Source organism: Tursiops truncatus, chromosome 1 (genome assembly GCF_011762595.2).
Source record: "Tursiops truncatus isolate mTurTru1 chromosome 1, mTurTru1.mat.Y, whole genome shotgun sequence".
NCBI classification, from domain to species: Eukaryota; Metazoa; Chordata; class Mammalia; order Artiodactyla; family Delphinidae; genus Tursiops; species Tursiops truncatus.
In genome coordinates, this window is record NC_047034.1 from 86,015,236 (window position 1) to 86,036,105 (window position 20,870).

Below are 20,870 nucleotides of genomic sequence, written 5' to 3' on the forward strand. Positions count from 1 at the left end.
AAAAGCCTAGGGGCTTCCCTGGTGGTGCAGTGGTTGAGAGTCCGCCTGCCGATGCAGGGGACACGGGTTTGTGCCCTGGTCCAGGAGGATCCCACATGCCGCGGAGTGGCTGGGCCCGTGAGCCATGGCCGCTGAACCTGTGCATCTGGAGCCTGTGCTCCGCAACGGGAGAGGCCACAGCAGTGAGAGGCCCACGTACCGCAAAAGAAAAAAAAAAGCCTAAAAACACTTCTACTTTGAAAACCAAAGCATAGGGGCTTCCCTGGTGGCACAGTGGTTAAGAATCTGCCTGCCAATGCAGGGGACACGGGTTCAAGCCCTGGTACGGAAAGATCTCACATGCTGCGGAGCAACTAAGCCCGTGCACCACAACTACTGAGCCTGCGTGCCACAACTACTGAAGCCTGCATGCCTAGAGCCCATGCTCCACAATAAGAGAAGCCATCGCAATGAGAAGCCCACGCGCCACAAGGAAGAGTAGCCCCCACCTGCCGCAACTAAAGAAAGCCCGCGCGCAGCAACAAAGACCCAACGCAGCCAAAAATAAATAAATAAAATAAATTTATTTAAAAAAAGAAAACCAAAGCATAATTCTTCTGCAACGTTTAATAGATCTATTCTCACATATTTTGAACTTTATGAACTCTAAACCTCAGAAAAATGTATGAATAACTCTGAAGACAATAATATAAAGGAACTCTGTAAAAATAAGCAGAAAAAACATGAGATATCTAAAATAAGTACATTACCAAAAATGTACAAAGAGAGAGAGAATATATCTCCTTTTAAAAGGAATAAAAGTTAGATAGCAAAGAGTATATATTCAAGATACTTCAATCAAAAAACCAAAGATTAAAAGGCATACTGGACAGAAATGTTCTGGTTCCAAGTATTTCCATAGAACTCACAGCTCAACAACTTGTTTGTCTACTTTGCAACTCAGAGGTACTTTTAGAGTTCTGAATTACTGCCAGGCACTAAAAGTTCTCAAGCCTAAAAATGTCAATCCTCAAAAATTTGTATTATTCCAATCTAGTTAAAATACATATATCAATACTTGTGTCTTAAAAAAACAAAGAAACAAAATCTAGCCAAACTTAAACTGTAACTTGTAATCTGAAAAATATACAAAAGCACATCTGCCTACTTAACAGAACTTTTTATATTTCCAGATATAAAAGTACAACACTATAAAGTACAGTCATGAAAATCTAGTACCAACATCAGAGCAGGCATGTAAAGGAATGAAAAAGAAGTGAAAGCCTAAAAAGAGACTCAAGCATATAATGCAATTTCAATTCTTAAATGACCCGGCAATTCCACCATAAATGGGAATTTATGATACAGAAAAACACAAGCAAACAAAGATGTATGCCAAAAACAAAAAGAAAAAAAACCCAGGAAACAAAAGGCCCTCCAGTAAAAGAATGGATGAATGTACCTCAGTTCAGTAGAACACTGCTAAAAAGAAATGGGTTAAATTACATATAGTGATATGAAAAGACGACCAAAATGCCTTGGGCAAAAAAGCAATTTGCCATAGTTAAAGTTCAGTCTATTATTCTTTTTTAAAAGATAGATAGGGACTTCCCTGGTGGTCTAGTGTTGGGACTCTATGCTTCCAATGCAGGGGGCACGGGTTCAATCCCTGGTGGGGGAACTAGGATCCCAAACATGGTATGGTGCAGCCAAAAATAAATACATCTTTAAAAATAAAATAAATTAAAAAAAAACATAGATACAGGTTTATAAAACTACTTATGTTAGAATATACACAGGAAAACGCTGGACAAATATTCACATTAATAGTGGTTGTCCTTGGGGAAAAGGACTTTCAATAATTTATACATATCGAAATATTAAGATATACAGAATAAAATAATTCTGCTTCTTGGAATTCATCCTAAGGAAATAATTTAGAATGCCTGGAAAAATTCAATTACAATGATATTCATAGCAGAGCTTTTATAATAAAAAATTGAGGGACTTCCCTGGTGGCACAGTGGTTAAGACTGCGCTCCAGATGCAGGGGGCCCAGGTTCGATCCCTGGCCAGGGAACTAGATCCCACATGCCGCAACTAAGGAGCCCATGTGCCACAACTAAGGAGCCCTCGAGCCTTAACTAAGGAGCCCACCTGTCGCAACTAAGACCTGGTGCAACCAAAAAAAAAAAAAATTGAAAACTATAGGGAATAATTTTTAAAAGTGACTGCAAATTCACATAACAGAATACACCTATTATTATTTATCCATTAGATATAATATAAAATATATTCATTTTCACAATATTTTTTTTAAAGGGGGCATGAACTATTATGCATCCAATCTCATTTTCTGAAGGAAAATAGATATGCATTGAAAACCACTGGGCAAGAAGTATACCAAAATGTTAACAGACTGGGAGGTAAAACTAAGAGTGATTTTTCTTTTAGCTTATTGTATTCATTCTCAACAGGGGCAATATTGCTCCTAAGGAGGTAAAAAAAATCTTAACTCTTTTAGTGTACAAAGCACAGATTAATGTACAATAAATAAACAAATATACAGGATAATACCTGTGGTATTAAAATTTCATTGGGGGACGATTAGAAAAATATATATATAAAGACTGGAGTGAGGGGAGCAAGTGATAATAATAAAAAGGCTGAGAAACACTGCCTCATTGGTACTCTCATTTTTTCTACAATGAACTTGGTATTACTTGGGTCTGAATAAGTAATATATGCACACTGAACTACTTAAAGTTAAGACATAACATTAATTTTCATTATTAAATATAAAGTTTATTCCTATAGTCCTAAGGCTTTAAAAATACAATACAGATTTAAAAACAATAATACTAAAATGAAAACATAGAGTAAGAAATTGAAAAAGTACTGCGTCAGAATTATCTGGGATCCACTGGCAGAGTTAACTACAGATTCCTTGGTCCTACTGCAGATAATAAAATCAACATATCTATGGATGGGATTAGTAGCTTTTATTAAATGAGGCACACTTATATCATCATACCACTCCATGGAAATATGAAATCCAGACAGATATATATTTTAATCTGGTCTAAGAAACTTTTTAAATTATGTACTTAAGTGATAAAAATAAAAATAACCTAAAAGCCCGGAAATCTAGGAATTCCTGCTAACCTCCTCCCTTTCCTTTAAGGAACCTGGAGATTCAAATTTCTTCACAAACTATCAAACACACCCTATTATCCATTATTTCTACTGGGTACAAGGCACTGTGAAGAATATAAAAGAAATAAGCAAAATTCATAAATTTTGCCACTAAAATAAACTCACTTCAGTTATATCTGCAAAATCCAGTATTAACTACTGGCCTTCTCAAGGCATCATTCACGAAGAAACACAAGTTTTTAATCCCATGATGAAAATTAAACAAGTAGGGAAGAAAAGTCACTGTTAGGTAATAATAACTGGGATGCTGTCAGCTACATTCAATTTGCTAGTTAATAAACGTGTTTGTCATGTCAGCCTTGAAATATGCAAGATTCAAAATTCTGCCTACCCCAAATTACAAACCTCCCATGTTAAAGACTCTGGGTTTAAAATGTTAAACCACAAATGCCAAGATTTACTGTGTACATAAATAATGAATCTACCTAAGTGTACAGGTAGTAGTCCCACTTATCTAAAAGAGAATACACTGGGTTAGTCAAAATGGATACAAAGGATTAAGACGTTGCTTCAGTTCCTAGTGATCTTCTCCAGTTTCTTATAGACATCGATGCCAACTTTTGGTGGTAGTAATAATAGCGGCAGCAGTGATATTTAAGTGCTTTTTGTACGCCAGGCATACTTATTCAATCCTCAAACATGTCTTTTTCCATTTTACAGATGAAAACAACTGGGAAATAAAGAGGTGAAGTAACAGCTGGTAGATACTATATACAAACTTTCATAGTGTTTTGTCTGCTGACCACAAATACAGTATCAAATAACCAAATATTCAATGTGAGATTTGGCATATCATTTATATAAATACATTTATATCTTGTAATTAAACAATTATCTATAAAACAGTATACAAATGAATGTAACTGAGGCAAACCTGAGTTAGAAGAATCAGAAGTTTTCCAAGTCATCATAACAATAGTACACTTTTCCCATTTCTCTCACTTGCTACACCAAGAAAACGAACTTAATTTTGCTTGTTTTTGTTTTAAAGTACAGATTTTGTCATTATATATAATTCCATCTCAGGAATGCATTTGTTTAATTCATCTGTAAAGCCTTTAACTCATTTTATCCCCAAAGAATCTTCATCTGTAAAAGCTTTATTAAATTTAATTTCATATTCTATAATGAACTCATCTTAGAACCTTCATTTTCTAATTATAATATATATATGAACAGTGTATAAGATTCAGAAAAAAGTTTAAATTTAAAAAGGAAAATAAAAATCACCTGTAATCCCAACTTCACGATAACAACTTTGATCCTACTGATGTTTCCTTTTTGCCTATATTCTACATACGAATAGAAACTTGTAAAAAATAAGAATTGAAATCATACTATATAAACATTGTTAATCAACTTTTTCTCTCTTAACAATAGAGCATTTCTTTAAATGGTGCAGACAAAAGCGATTACATGATTGATTTTCTACAAAACATTTTGGCTTACAGGACTAAAATAGTTTCTTATACTGTGAAAATTAACCACAAGGTGGAGAGAGGATGGTTGGTCCTTCATATAGAGCCATCTCTCTTTTTCAAGTATTTGAATGCTTTAAAAAAAAAATCATTGAAAAATTTTACTGATTAAATAGGCATTCTCTTTGTACTACTAAAAAACTTCACATGTCCATCTTCAGCACATCAACACACAGAAGACATTAAATACATGGTTATGGAAATGTTATAGCTGCAAAAGATCAAAAATGTGACAATTCACTATAGACACAAGCTCAACCCAGTACCGTTGAACCTAAGCAGAGCCAGTTTGGAACACCACAAAGCAATGATTCTTTATACCCAGTATTAAGGCCTACTGCTTACATACACACACAAGCAGATAGCACTGAGTGGTGACACAATCTCAAGCTTGTTCTATTGATGACAGTAGTACAAGTCTAAAGCATAATGGAAATAAGAGAATGACTACATCACCTAAAACCCTCCTACCCATAGTTTCAACTGTACTTGAGTTATAATGCTGTCATATTTTAAAGTAAAAATTATGACATTTGACTACTAGTGAGAAGTTACCAAACATTTATTTAAAATTCAAAAGAATGTCTTACAATGGAGTTTGTCCCAAGTGTGAAACTCAATATTCAAAAGGCACAGGAACTTTTTTTTAAGTTCCAGACTTATCATCTGGATGTAAAAGACACAACATCAAAATAACCTAATATCTGAAGATTTAAACAAATAAAGGTGGGTCTGAAGACATTAAGATTCACCTTCCAACTGACTTGCCCATGGTTTTTCTTAAATTAATCTAATATTCTTAAATAATTAAATTTATAAAAGTGTCACTTACATCAACTTTTAGATATACACATCAACAGGGCAAATTGATACTTGTACTTTATATGCAAAACAATTTTCTGAAGCATGAAAATCTCATGTCAGGGGGTTACGTATGTCATTACTAAACTGATTATATGATTAGAATAAAGAGCAGCAGCATACAACAGTTGAGCAGTTGAAAGCTGTCATACAGAAATCTAGCCCAAAACCCCAAAAAACAAAAAAAGCACTTTGAGGATACCAAGAACCAAATATCACCTGAAGTTATCTTTTATAGACCCATCATATTATAACCTAGTCTCAGACAGCTAGAGACAAATTTAAAAACATGTTCCTTCTTCACAAAAACAACGCTCTTCATTCTGTCTAGGTTTATTGTACTTTGAACACAAATCAACAAGACAGATCCCATCCTTCATGAAGTAGTGATACTGCCACAAATGATGAGATTCATCATATCCTGTCAGAAGGTCCCTGTAGGCCACCATATCTAACCTAAAGTGTTCTTTCTACTCTTCAATGTTATTTATCTCCTTTTAGCCCTCATTTCATCAATTTCATTTCTCTTTTGGTGAAGATAAGTTTCTTTTCACAGTCTAGCATAGCAACTTCCACGTGTCATCCATTTCCTTATGGTAAATCCTGTATTATAATCCCTTCCCTTTTGCAACCTTCCACTAAAAGAGTTTCTTTCAATCTCTCGATTATCTGCATCTATTTTCATCTCTTAGGTATCCATTCATACTAAGTATTCATTTAAAAGTACTCTAAACTTAATTTATTAAGATATTAATTCATTTGGGGCCTTCCCTAGTGGTGCAGTGGTTAAGAATCTGCCTGCCAATGCAGGTAACACTGGTTCGAGCCCTGGTCCGGGAAGATCCCACATGCCGCAGAGCAACTAAGCCCGTGCGCCACAACTACTGAGCCTGTGCTCTAGAGCCTGCAAGCCACAACTACTGAAGCCCTCGCGCCACAACTACTGAAGCCCTCACGCCACAACTACTGAAGCCCGTGTGCCTAGAGCCTGTGCTCCGCAACAAGAGAAGCCACCGCAATGAGAAGCCTGCACACTGCAATGAAGAGTAGCCCCCACTCGCCACAACTAGAGAAAGCCCGCGTGCAGCAACAAAGACCCAACTCAACCAAAAAAAAAAAATTAATAAATAAATTTATATATAAAAAAAGATGTTAATTCATTTGAAGGATTAGAAACTATAAATATGAAGTTTAGACAGATCTCATACTGCTATTCTGCCTGAGTATTAACATCAGTCGAGGAAAAAAAATCCCCATTATGTATGTTTTTAACCCTACTAACCATTAAATGCCCCGGAATTATCAGTTCAAATTTCTGAACAATAAATCACACACTACGGTGTACTAATAGAAGACAGAAATAAACACCCCCCCCCCCACTGAAACAGTTAAGAGATTACGTGGACAACTAATGTTGGCTGCATAAACATTTTGATTACTGTTGTTCCGCCACCTTACTTCAAAAATCTACAGTAAATTTTTAAACAATTATAAACAATTTAAGAGATAGAAGCAGAACCAAAAGAAGATGATATCTCGAATGTGAATGCAAGGGTCTAAAGCAGATTTCTTTTAAAGCTGAAAACATTAGGGACTACTCAGGTAGTTAAAATCTTAGTGAAAATTATACTTTCTGAGTTTCTGGTCTTTATTTCCCTCCTTAGAATTTTTACTGTGTAATTTATTTTAAGTAATTTAAGCTACATGGGGGGAGGAATTTTGCAGAGAAAAAAGATAGGTGAAGTCAATTATTTCTGAAGAGTTTTTGAGACTCATCTAATAGAAGAAAAAGGGTGTGCTGCACTGAAGAAAAGATTAGAGGGATAGAGGCAGTCTTCCGTCATTCACCTACTCATTCATTCATTCACTCATTCATTCATTCATGTTTGCATGCAAGCAAAACACAAATATTTACTGATCATTTATTTTGTGCTTTGTACTGCAGCAGTCCTTTCCTCTAAAAGTTTGCAGTCAGCATTAACCTCTACAATTAAGAGTCTGTGGACTTCCCTGGTGGTGCAGTGATTAAGAATCCGCCTGCCAACGCGGGGGACACAGGTTCAAGCCCTCGTCCGGAAGATCCCACACGCCGCAGAGCAACTAAGCCCGTGCACCACAACTACCGGACCCGTGCACCACAACTACTGAAGCCCGTGCACTCTAGGGCCTGCGTGCCACTACTACTGAGCCTGTGTGTTGCAACTACCGAAGCCCGAGCACCTAGAGCCCATGCTCTGCAACAAGAGAAGCCACCGCAATGAGAAGCCCGCGCACCACAACAAAGAGTAGCTCCTGCTCGTCACAACAAGAGAAAGCCCATAAGCAGCAACGAAGACCCAGCACAGCCAAAAATAAAAGAAAAAAAGACTTAATAAAAAAAGTTTGTGAATTTTCATAAATTATATAATTACCTTGGGTTTCATCATCTACAAAAAATGAACTATACCTATTTCACAGATTTGCTGTGCAGATGAAATGTGATGTAAGGGTTTTACCTTCCCCCCCAAAAATACTAGTTCCTTTTCCCCTATAAGTCCCTCTAGAGATTGGGACATTTATCTGTGGTTCTCAACCTAACTATGAAAAATCCTTTATTCTCCACAGATTCCATGTCTTTAAAGACTTTTGTGTATCAAATGCACTCACATTTTATTAATCAGTTATAATGGCTAATTAGAACTCTCAAATTGTCAGACATAAAAACTAATGAAACTCAATGCTGGGTTTCTGAGGTGTAAGCACAATGTTTTATTTCATTAACAGCCTGCAAAATCACCACAATGTAGGATAATGATAATGTGGTAATTAGCCTCAAAGATTTGAGTCAATATAATTATTGGTCAAAGCAAATATACATAATATTTCACCTGTATAAATCTATTGAGAGCAAACATACAATTTTCATTAGGCTCTTTGCAATACTAAAAAGAATTCACTCTTATTTCTGCAGACCCCTGGAAAAACATAATTTATGTACCATAAATTGGTGATTTTCTATGTCTGGAAAAACTACTGGTTACCCTACAGATTTGTTTTAAGCCAGTATCATTAGTAACACCATCTTCAAATTCAAAAGTTACACATATTTATCCATAAAGGTAGGTAGTGATATCCTGCGTCTTCCCTTTGTATTTATAAGAACAAAATCCAAACCCTTCACCATAGACTTCTGTGATCTGTCCCTTGCTAACTTCATCTACCAGTCTCCCCTCAGCTTACCACAACGGCCTTCTCAATCATGACTAGCTGCTTCCCAGTTTAGGGCTTTTGCACCAACTGGCCCTCTTGTCTGGTTCACTCTTCTTGCAGATTGTCACATGTCTGGCTTTTTGTCATTCAGGTGTCAGATTAATATCATCAGGGAATTTTTCCTCAACACTCATTCTAAACCCTTCCATCACTATCATTTCTTCCTGTTACAGCTTCTTCATAGCATTTGTGACCTCTGAAATTATCTGTTCCCTTATTTGTTTGTTTACTGTTTCTCTCCACAATCACCAAACCCCACAGGTATAAAGAACTCCAGAGAGCAGTCTATTCACTGCCCTATCTTCAGTTCCTAAAATAGCACCAGGTAACCAATAATCACTCAATAAATATTTGTTGGCTAACTAGCCAAACTGCTTAAGATTATTTTGGGGAAGGACTGATTTCTTAGTCAAGAACTTACATTTAGCATTCAAAATTGCTTATTCAAAAGGAGTAAGAAAAAATGTTCTTTCAATGAAAAAAGAGTAAGAAAAATGTACACAATAATCTATTCAACCAATGGGCTTTATTTTCTTTTATTTCAATCTTTTGGAATAGAAAAATATGGAAGTCTACTCATGTTTCACATACCTCATATGTCGCCTCATGTAAAAATTGAATAAATTTTCTTTTTTTAATTTTAGCTTTATTGAGGTCTAACTGACATTTAAAATTGTGAATTTTCTTATAATAGTATACCATGAGCTGCTAGCCACTCAATCTAATAACTTATTTTTGCTGCCAAGAAGCAAGTAGGCTTCGAAGAATGTAAGAAGTACAGACTGGGAAGGCTATATCTGACATCATAGTGACAGTGCCAGCATGGCCCAAATCAGGGAAGATTCTGTTCTCAGCTATGCTTGGGGAGAAGGAGGGAAGGGTTAAGAGTCATCAGTCCTAGGGAATGAATTGTAGTTCTGATTTCTGTTGATCAACAGGAATATCTTCAAATCAGTTCAAATAGACTTAACTGGAATCTCATAGTTTGAGACATTAAATCCCTGTTTTGAATATCTGAGGTCTCTAGTAAATGAAATAACACTCAGTTGACCAGATTTGGCTTTTGCAGTTTCACATTAAAAAAACAGTGTTTGTAAAAAAAATTAACACATATACAGTCCTCAATACTATGTGCTACATTTGCTTATTAATTTAAAATATTTTCAAGGATACTCTTAAAGGGGAGGGATGTGAATAAAATTAATAATAAAGACTTTATTTCTGAGTTTAGAAAATATTTGAAAACTAAAAGAAACATTAAGAAAGGTATAAAACTCAATGGTTTAAAAAATGCAAACACCTTACATGTGTCACAAAGCTGTATTTATTTTTTAAAAATTGGGGGTTGCTTCTTTTTTCAACTGGTAACATAAAAGGAAGACAGTAAGCAGATAATTCACAGCTCATGTGAGTTTACTTATCAGTCAAAAAGAAATATTAATATAAATCTTTAGGCTAACTTGCTTACATATTATTCAGCCAAGTGGAAAGTACAATTAGCGTGGAGCTAGAACCAGTACCAGAATGACTAAGAATGGCATTTGCTAACTCATTTTATTTTAACTTAAGAAATTAAGAGAGAAGTACTGAAAGTGATATTTTTTCTAAAGAGCACATCCTCAGTTTCCTATTTTTTATTGCTCCATATTTTACTGCCTTCAACATGCTAAGCTGCTTAACAAGAAGTCTATACTGCACTTTTCATCACTTCTGCTCACAAAACTGATGTTTCTAAAGTCCAGTTGCATTCACAAAAGCTGGAAAAACCACACAGAGAAGAATTTCACCTTATAGTGAAGTATTTTAAGATAATACCTTCAGAAATACAATGTCTAAAAGTGAGATTCCCTGTTAGCTAAGAACTCAAAATGTTAGATAAGTAAATTTCTACAGGAGACTATACATTTGTCAAAGAAATAGCATAAACATATGATTTTTATTGATGAAAAACAGGAATCTTTTACCCTTCAATTTTTTTAAAAAAGGTAGCAACAACCAAAGCGTACACACTGAGTCTTATCTTCTCTCAGAGGTTACCTAATTCCATGTGACCTATTCAATAGACTCAGACTCTTTCTTTTGAACTTCATCTCCAAACTGGGTATACTTGAAGATCCAGAGATCTTCACAACAGTGACTCCTAGCAACTCCCCCCAAAACCTTCCCTCTTGTTTTCCGTTAAACCCTCAGATCTTGCCTTACCTATGTGTTTAAACCAGTCTCCTTATCTTCAGTCTCTTTCTTCCTCAATTCATTCTGTACTCTGTAGCTAGATTCATCTTCCAAAAGATGAATGCTCTGATCGGATCATTTTCCTCATATCAAAACTTCTTGTGCTCCCACATAAAGCCTATACTTCTCAACCTAGCATTCAATGGCTTCCAAAGTCTAGTCCCAATCAATCTCTATGCCCTTATTGCCATTATTTTCTAACTATACAAGCCTAGGCTTCTGTCAAATCAATCTCCTGTCCTCCAACTTGTCCTGAACTTTCTATCTTGGCTCATGCCACTCCTACCACAAAGAATGTCTACCACTCCCTTCCAGCTGCCACTGCTCAAGGCCCCTTTGCATCTCTGCATTTATTTATGTAAATAAGGACACACGAAAGATATGTCCTGCCCCACCCTACAAAACTGGCCCAAAACTTCCAAACCCAACAACTGCCAGCTTTTATTAAACGCCTACTATGTGCTCAGTAGTCTTAAACAGTATTTCTAATCCTCTCAACAATCCTATAAAGTAGGTATTATTATTTATTCTCCTATTAAAGATGAGAAACCCAAAGCTCAGAAACATCAAATTATATATTTAGTAGGTTACCTTAAATTGTACACTCAGTAAGTTGCCTCAAATGATATACTTAGTAAGTGGGAAAGCAAGGATTTGAACACAGGCTGCTTAACTCTACAGCCATTGCTCTAAACACTAAGTTGTGTGGTTTTTTTTAAGTCTGAATCATGTGACTATCCCTCTCATCTATCTGAAACAATTTAGTTTTACATTATAGTTCTACTTATTACATACTATAAAATAAGCTTTCTCATGTTTGTTATTTTAGTAAAGAGAGAAGACTAAAATGCTATTTCTTTCCAATATAAGAACAATACTCAACTTGCAATGTCAAGGAATATCTTTTTTGTTACAAAGATTACTTTTACCTAAAATATTTTCAAAGAAAATCATTCCAACCAACTTTTTCAAAGACGACTGCAAATTAATAATCATACACGCTGATGGTTTTACAGATTATTAATAATATGAGGATTTTGTGATTACCACCCAAGAATTGTAACAGATATCTATCAAATTGGCAAAGATTGTAAAAACTGACCTACTCAATGCCATTGAAGGTGCAGTGAGACACACACTCTTATACACAGGGTAACCACCCTCTGATCCAGTTATCCCACTTCTGGGAATCTACCCTAAAGGAAGAAAAAAAAAAAAACAGAGATGCAATCAAAGATAAATGTACAAAAATGTTTGCCCCAGTGTTATCTAAAAGAGTAGTATTATAAAGATCAACCTAAGGGTCCCACACTAGGAGAACAATACCCTGTTCAGAGAAAAAAGTAGGAGCGAAACTGTATGTATAGAAATATAATTCCAATTTTTTTAAAAATTAAAAGAATCTGTACACGTGAGGAAAGAACTAGAAAAATGTACATTAAAATGTTAGTAGAAATTATCTCTGGGCGATAGGTTTATGAGTAATCTTCAATTTCCTCTTTACATTTATGTTCTTTTCAAAATTTGCCACAATGCAGCATGAATTAGTTTAAACAAGAAAAAAATGTTCAAACAGTTATAACCCCTGAAAATGGTCCTGAACCTAACAAGGGCATATTTCTTGTACTAGAAACTACACTTCCTACTGCAAAGAAAACATCAAATTTGTTTTGTTTCCAGCTTCTATTAGGCTCAGGGGTACTTTCAGATTGTGTAAAGAATGTCATCCAAAACTCAGTAGTACTCATGAAACTGCACAAGGCTCACTATCTAAAAGTCAGCCAATACTCCAATAGAAAGCACCACAGTTAAACGAACTGTTTTACCGTATGCCTGTTGAGAATAATAAATGTCCAATTAATCCTAACTCAAAACATGCAAAATGGAAAAACCAGAAAAAGTATTCTCATTTTGCAAATTAACTAAATATACCGTTGTTGCCTTATAAGCACATCACAGGTCTGGGAGGAACTTGAAAATAAAGCTGTCAAGCTACCAACAACATTCACTAAAAACGCACACAAATGCATTTTCTCTATATGCACGTTTCTGTTCTATTGGATAGTTAACTTTAGTGGCACAGGTTGATTTTAATCAGTGTAGAAAAAATATTAAGCTGTTCTTCAAAAGAAAAAAAAATCCAAAACTTCTCACATTAAACATAGAATTAAAACTGTTAGCGGAACCGGGAAAAAACTTCCCTACAATGTGGCATATATGCGAAAAAGCAATTTGGAAAAAAAAAAAAAAAGGAAAGAAAAGACCTTTGACGGAAGTAAAATAGGTGGTTGAGCAAGCAATTCTTATTTTACTGCACTTTAACCAATGGGAAACTGGTTTGCTCTAATTTTTTTCTTCATTTTTTTCTTGTTTAAAACATTTTTTTCTTGTTTAAACTAATTCATGTTCCATTGTGGCAAATTTTGAAAAGAACATAAATGTAAAGAAGTTGAAGATTACCCATAAACCTATCACCCAGAGATAATTTCTACTAAAAAGCTGTTAGAAAATAAGACCACAGAAACAGTTGTTCAGAAACTAAGAGAGAATTAAAATATCACATAGCTTTTACTTACAAAATGAGTATCATTCTATTTTTACTCAACCATGAAAATACAACATTTATTTAAAAGACATATGTCAGGTTCTGGGAAACAAAATAAATTACTAGACTATATATATAGACTATATACTTAGAGTAGAAACTACAGACTCACATCTCAGTTTCTGTCAAACTGCCAAATACTGGGTCACCCAAACTTCTGTTCAATGACTGAATCTGAAATCTAATAATCAAGTTATGCAATATTTTCACAGCTAGAGTTTAAAAGGTAGTTCAGGGGGCTTCCCTGGTGGCACAGTGGTTAAGAATCCGCCTGCCAATGCAGGGGACATGGGTTCGAGCCCTTGTCCGGGAAGATCCCACATGCCACAGAGCAACTAAGCCCATGCGCCACAACTACTGAGCCTGCGCTCTAGAGGCCGCGAGCCACAACTGCTGAGCCCGCATGCCACAGCTACTGAAGCCCCCGCGCCTAGAGCCTGTGCTCCGCAACAAGAGAAGCCACCGCAATGAGAAGCCCGCGCACCGCAACGAAGAGCAGCCCCCGCTCACCACAACTAGAGAAAGCCTGCACACAGCAACAAAGACCCAATGCAGCCAAAAATAAATAATTTAAAAAATAAATTTAAAAAAAGGTAGTGCAGGAACTTCCCTGGTGGTCCAGTAGTTAAGACTGTGAGCTCCCGGGCTTCCCTGGTGGCGCAGTGGTTGAGAGCCCGCCTGCCGATGCAGGGGACACGGGTTCGTGCCCCGGTCTGGGAGGATCCCGCATGCCGCGGAGCGGCTGGGCCCGTGAGCCATGGCCGCTGAGCCTGCGCGTCCGGAGCCTGTGCTCCGCAACGGGAGAGGCCACAGCAGTGAGAGGCCCGCGTACCGAAAAAAAAAAAAAAAAAAAAAAAAAAAAAGACTGTGAGCTCCCAATGCAGGGGGTCCGGGTTCAATCCCTGGTCAGGGAACTAGATCCCACATGACGCAACTAAGAGCCTGCATACTGCAACTAAAAGAGCCCACATGCCGCAACTAAGACCCGGTTCAGCCAAATAAATGAATAAATAAGGTAGTTCAAAAGACATCAATGATTTGGAATAGATACTGAAAACTACATAAAACCCAAAGATTAGTGTTAAATGTCAGCTGCTAAAATAATTAAGTTATGGTTGCTTGCTTAATGTCCTATAAAACAGCCAACATGTCTAGAACAGAATGATCCTATTTATAAATGAATTTAAAAATATCACTGAAAACAGAGTGAATGAATTTACTCTCCGGATCACACATCTGACAGATCTGAAATGTTCAGTCTGCAATAAGAGAGAATTCTTACTACTACTAACTTAGAATCTTACAAGCGGCATTTGGGCTTTGTCCAAAGAAACAGTTGTACTCAGTTCTTTGTGTCTCTCCAACTTTACACTTTTGTCATTGATAACTAAGCCACAGTTCTAGCCTAAGCAAAGTTATTTCTTACAACCAAAATGAGTGAGTATAACACAGCATCGCAAACAACCATGCGTGTTATAGGTATACATGTATACTTGTGAATTTGAAGTAAATCAACTTAAGTTTTAATTAATCCAACAGTGTCTTTTATCAGTTATGTGTTTAGTACATTCCTATCCTTATGAGATATGGCCTAATATAAATATATTCTGAAACCAAACACAGAATTACATATTTAATTCCAAATTTGGTTAGTTTTACCATTCTACACTTTGAACCACTCTCTATCAATGTGAACTAAATAAATACGCTGAAGATAGGAAACTTATCTCTATCTCTGGGAAAACTGGATATGCAAAGAAATCTTCTCCAGATTTATCTAACCTAAATTTATATAGCCTAAGTAAGTCATCTGAACTGAAAAAAAAAAAGCCATTAGTCTAATGATTGAAATTAATTTCATAGAACATATTTAATCCTGAGATATTCCACTTATAAAAGTATACTATTTCTTATTTCAATTCCACCTTAATCATCATACACAATTTCCTTTTTCTATTGGTGCATACCTGTACCTTCTACCTCTAAAAGGCCTATTTTCAAGCAAAAATGACAGAATGGCATAGTTCTCTGTTGAACTGCTTAACTGATCAGAACATCATGGTAAGTTTATAGGTTCAAATTTCACACACAGAAAAAAGGGGAAAAAATGGATGTTTCATCTGTTTCAGTAACATAAGAAAGCTTAAATATCTTTATTTTTAACATTAATCATTTCCATAAGATATGAATTTGGCATTAAGTCATGCAGCAGTATATGACATCGGAACGAGCAGAAAATACTTGGCAATATGCCATAACTCTTTTTAAAACTGATGAGTTCAATCTGAAAGGAACATTAGGAGGAAGTAAGTTTATGTTCACAATTTTAAACTCACCACAACATTAAGATATAAATGCTTTATACAAGATATTTTTATTGACCTTCTAAAATAAGAGAATTTTAGAACTGGGAGCTTAGAGGTTATCCGAGGTTCAATGAACATTTGCTGAGTCCCTAGCTCGTGTCAGACACAGTGCTAGGTGCTTGCAGGTAACTCTATTAGTTCAACCCACTCAATTCATAGATATTGGAGTTTCCGCTCATGCCAAATCAAGCCATGTAGACGCCCAGTGGTATGACTCTATCAAAACAGACTGGTATCATCCTCCTTTATAATCTAAATAAAATTTCAAAGATGCAGTGCTGACCTTATTTAACAGAAACAACAGTCTCTGTGTTTTGAATAACTTATAAAGAATTACAACAATTTAAAAATTCAACTGTGAAAGTCCTCAACCAAGTACTATCTGCGTAAATTTACTGCAAAGAACAAAACGTGGGGCTATCAGAGATGTATGATTCTAAAGACATACAAAACAGAAATTAAACAAATTGCAGATGCCATTTAAAAATCCCTTTGCAAAAAAAAAAAAGAATTATCAATATGAAAAATTAGGTGCTTGATTGGAATGTCCATTCTATATAAAAGATCATCAACCATATACTAACAAAGTTCTTGAGTATCAGTAAACACTGGCAAGATCTGAAGTTATTTAACTATCACATTATGTAAAACTCCCTGAGGGCAGAGACCCTTTCTAATTCAACGATGTATCCCCAACAGTTAGCACCAACAGCTGGCACGCTGCTGTCAAATGTTAAAGAGAGAGGTGAGCTAACTAATGAACTCACGTGAGCTACTGGAAAATTCACTCTAACAATCTAAAAGGTCTCTTTTTTATAACTCAAATTATTTTTTAAAGTATTAAATAATAATATTCAATGCAAGTGACACTGCATGAAACTTAAGATCAACAACTGTCACTTTTAACTAGTACAATCTACTCTCTGAAGGAATTAATAGACACACCAAGAAGACAAGTATATTTATATACTTTGATTCAGCAGTACTTCTGGAAATCAATTCCAAGGAAATATTCGAAAAGAAAGAAAATGTTGCATACACAAAAGTGTTCATTTCATTGTTATTTTCAATAGGGGGAAAAGGAAACTACCTATACGCCCAAGAGCAGGTAGATGGACTATTTTGCAACCACGGAAAAAGGTTTAAAATGAAGATTAACCTCCTAAGGTCTTCCTGCTTCTACTCCCACCCCCCTCTCCCAGTTGATTTCCACACAGCAGCCAGAACATTTCCCACAAACGTAAGTCAGAACAGGTCTCTCTTCTACTCAAAACCCTCCAGTGGTTTCCCATCTCATTCAAAGTAAAATCCAAAGTTCTGACCATTGCCTAAAAGGCTTTATAGTGGCCTCGGCTACTTCTTTAACCTCAAGCTCTCTCACTTTCCCTCTTGCTTACTGGCCTTCTCCAAAAGGTCAAGGCAAAGACTGAGCAGTCTTTGCACTTAACAGTCCTCTCTGCCTGTAACCTTCTTCCCCAAGAGAGCATATATCCCTCACTCATGTCTTCCCTGACTACCCTTCCTTGCTACTGTTTCTCTTTATCCTCTTACCCTACTTTACTCTTCTGCATACCTCTTATCATCTGACTTATTCTATATTTATCTGGTTATGGCCCACCTCTCCTGATTAGTATATAAGCTCTATGACAGCAAGGACTTTGTTTTAATAGGCATTTAAAAAGCACTTGTTAGATTAATACTGGATGTTGATAATTGTACAATAATTATTAACTACATGAAAAACCATGCATATAAACAAGCTTGGAAGAGAACAGGAAAAATGATCTATGAACATTTTCAAGTGCTGATCATATTGCTAAGGAGTTTGCACAATAAAAATCATAAGTCAGTCGTGATTATGATTTTAAGCTGTCAAAAGTGACTATAACAATCTTATTTCCTTCAAAGCCGTTTGTTTAGAATTACTAGTTCAGGGGCTTCCCTGGTGGCGCAGTGGTTGAGAGTCCGCCTGCCGATGCAGGGGACACGGGTTCGTGCCCCGGTCCGGGAAGATCCCACATGCCGCGGAGCGGCTGGGCCCGTGAGCCATGGCCACTGAGCCTGCGCGTCCGGAGCCTGTGCTCCGCAACGGGAGAGGCCACAGCAGTGAGAGGCCCGCGTACCGCAAAAAAAAAAAAAAAAAAAAATTTAAAATTACTAGTTCAAAATTATTGGTAAAAGTTATTAATGAGAACTTTTCCACATAAAATTGTAATAACAATCACTCTTAAATCTTGTTTCCAAAGACCCAAAGTTTAGTCTGTAAGGGCAGACACTGTCATTCCTGAGGTCACACAGAAGGTGAACAAAGGTATTTGAACAGTTTTAATATGGAACTGAATAATACTCAGGATTCCAGTTTACATTTAAGACAAGCACCCATGGTTGGTTTCATGAAACTGAATGTGAAATTTTGTGCATAAATGTCTATTGCTTCTTTCCTGAGGAGAGAGTCTATACGTATATTTCATTATATTCTCAAAGGTGTCAGTGGCCCAAAAAACGTTAATAATTAGTATTTTGTATATTGGAAGTGAAATGCAATCTTCTAATTTGAGCTACCTCTCAAAAAGATAGATGATATGTAAAACTTAGACACATCTTTGTAACCAAACAATTCATTCAAGAAATACCAAGTGCCTACCATGTGCCAGTGGGCATGGTGTGATCCTCAGTACCTTACACCTAAGTATATTTTGTAGTACATAATTCAAAATGCGGAGTAAACAAGATTCACTGAAACACCAGACTAAAAAGAATTTCAACCAACACAAATATAATTTCAAACAGAAAGTGTTATAGGAAATCATAATAAAGACAGACAGGGGATCAAGGCCTGATTTAGTGCTTATTATGGCAAAATATCACAGGTATCAGTTACATCAAAAGAAAAGAAAAACTACACACACGTGTGCCCACCCCCACACACTCTGACAGGAAACCAAAATAAAGTTTCCAAATCCTGTTTCCAGCAGCATCCCTTCTGAGACTGCTCTTTCAGCATGCTTTTGAAGGTAGCAGCCCCACGTTAAAACTAAGAGCTGATCCTTCATTTTTACTGTGATTAAAAACAGGAAAAATCATCATCTCACACCCAGGAAGCAGAAAACTGTGGCCACCTGTACGACTGTGACCCAATAACCTCCTGCCCTGTTATTCCCTTCCTTCTTAAAACCACCTCCCTTCAAAGCAGTGACAAAACGATCTTCCCTCCCAAAACGGAATACATTAACTCCTCAATGCTAGTTCTTTTTCCAAGAGGTCAAATGGTCCCCTAAACTGGTTCTTAGCCCTGTGAGTTGATGTCTTCCCCTCATCTTTCCCCTATAGCAGTAAATTACACAATTTATCTAAGACACTGTCCTTAACTTCCTGAACGAGGGGGCAAAAGACACTCCTACCAGTCCCTGTTTGAAGGAAGACAAGAAGAATCACACAGTGACCTCTTCCCTAACAAAATTCAGGGAAAAAGCAGAGATCCAAGAAAGGCAACGCTGAAAAAGCGAACACATGGCATGCTACGGAAGACGTGGGGGAGAGAGGGCGGGAAAGGAGCTGAGAGGTGGAGTGGGGTGTAGAGATGTCAGCCCTGTGCACCGGGGGAATGAAGGAAGGAACGGGAGACCCCGAACCCTAACAAGGGAACACAGAAAGGACACCGCTCCCCTCTACCCGCACCTCTCCAAGGAGCCGAGGGAAGACAGAAAATTCACCCAACCCTGCAACCCCCTTCTACGCGTGCCCCCCAAAGGGTGAGCTGCGTTTGAAAGAAGATCTGACCCTAGTCTGGGGACAAGCAAGAAGAAAAAAAATGCAGCGATGTCTAATCTTCTACCTCTCTCAGGCAGCGAGGGGCGAGGGCACTATGTCCGGGGAGATGGCGAGGGAAATGGGCTTGTGCCATGACACCTCAGGGAGTTGGAGGGTGGGGGACACAATGTCCTCTTTCTCTCCCACACCCGGCCCGGGCCCCTCCCGTCCCTCTCCCGCAGGCCCAACCACAGTCGACCGGCTCGGTCCGCGGGCGTGGTTGGCTCTGGCCCCGGGCGGCAGCGGCCGGGCCTCCCCGAGCCCTGGCCCCTCCCGCCGGCCAGGCCCCCGGGCCGCCGCCCCGGACACCGAGGGAACGCGGAGAAAGAAGGGGGAGCCAGGGGACTGACCGGCGACAGGAGCCGCCTCCGCCCGGGCTCGGCTGACCCGCGCCCCCTGCTCCCTCTGGGGCCGGCTCCGGCTCCCCGCCCCTCACTCACCCCCACGGTCCGGCGCCTCCTCCACCTCCTCCTCCTCCTCCTCCCTCCTCTCGGCCGTGGCTCCTGCTCCGGCTCTGCGCGGCGACGGCGGCGGCGGCGGCGGCGGCGGCGGCCTCGAGAGCGGCGGCGGCGGCGCCTCCAGAACGCGCACGCACGCAGCACGCAGGCCCCGCCCCCTTAGTTCCGCCCCGCCCCTTCGAGTCAGCATCGGCGAGGTTTCGGCCCCGCCTTCCCCGCGGCTTTCCGGAGTCCGCTTAAAGGGGCCGCGCTGGAAGGCGGTGGAAGAGCTAAGAACGCAGAGGAAAGAGCGGGGAGTTGCAGCTTTGCCTTGCGTGGGGTGGTGGTGTGGGAGGCTGGAAAGGAAATGAGGAAGGGTCTGAAGATTCAGGAGAATAGAATTTTGGAGGGAATGCAACCATTTGATAAGTACTAATTGAGCATCTAGTAGGTGCTAGGCACTGTCCTAGGTTCAGGGAATGCCGTTGGCAAGCAAAGGCCCCGTGGAGCTTGCATTCTAGTGGGAGAGAGGAGACACAACAAACAAGTAAACAAAAATTTCGGGAAGTGATGTTGTGTGAAGAAATATAAAGCCAGGAATGGGATGACTTTATAGATGGCCAGGTATTGCCCCTCA

At 38.1% G+C, this 20,870-nt stretch overlaps 1 protein-coding gene across 3 annotated transcripts in view; it reads right to left on the bottom strand.

Annotated features, from left to right (window-relative positions):
• RAP1A (RAP1A, member of RAS oncogene family) overlaps window positions 1-20,366 on the bottom strand; it is a 73,697-nt gene extending 53,331 nt beyond the window's left edge. The window contains exon 1 of one of the 3 annotated variants that reach the window (XM_073809589.1): window positions 20,237-20,365. The gene's annotated coding sequence lies outside the window, so the exon portion shown is untranslated. Of the gene's footprint in view, window positions 1-12,117; window positions 12,205-20,236 lie in introns of those variants that run through there. The other 2 variants (XM_073809595.1, XM_073809599.1) reach the window with 2 other exon arrangements.
• Between the last annotated feature and the right edge of the window lie 504 nt (window positions 20,367-20,870).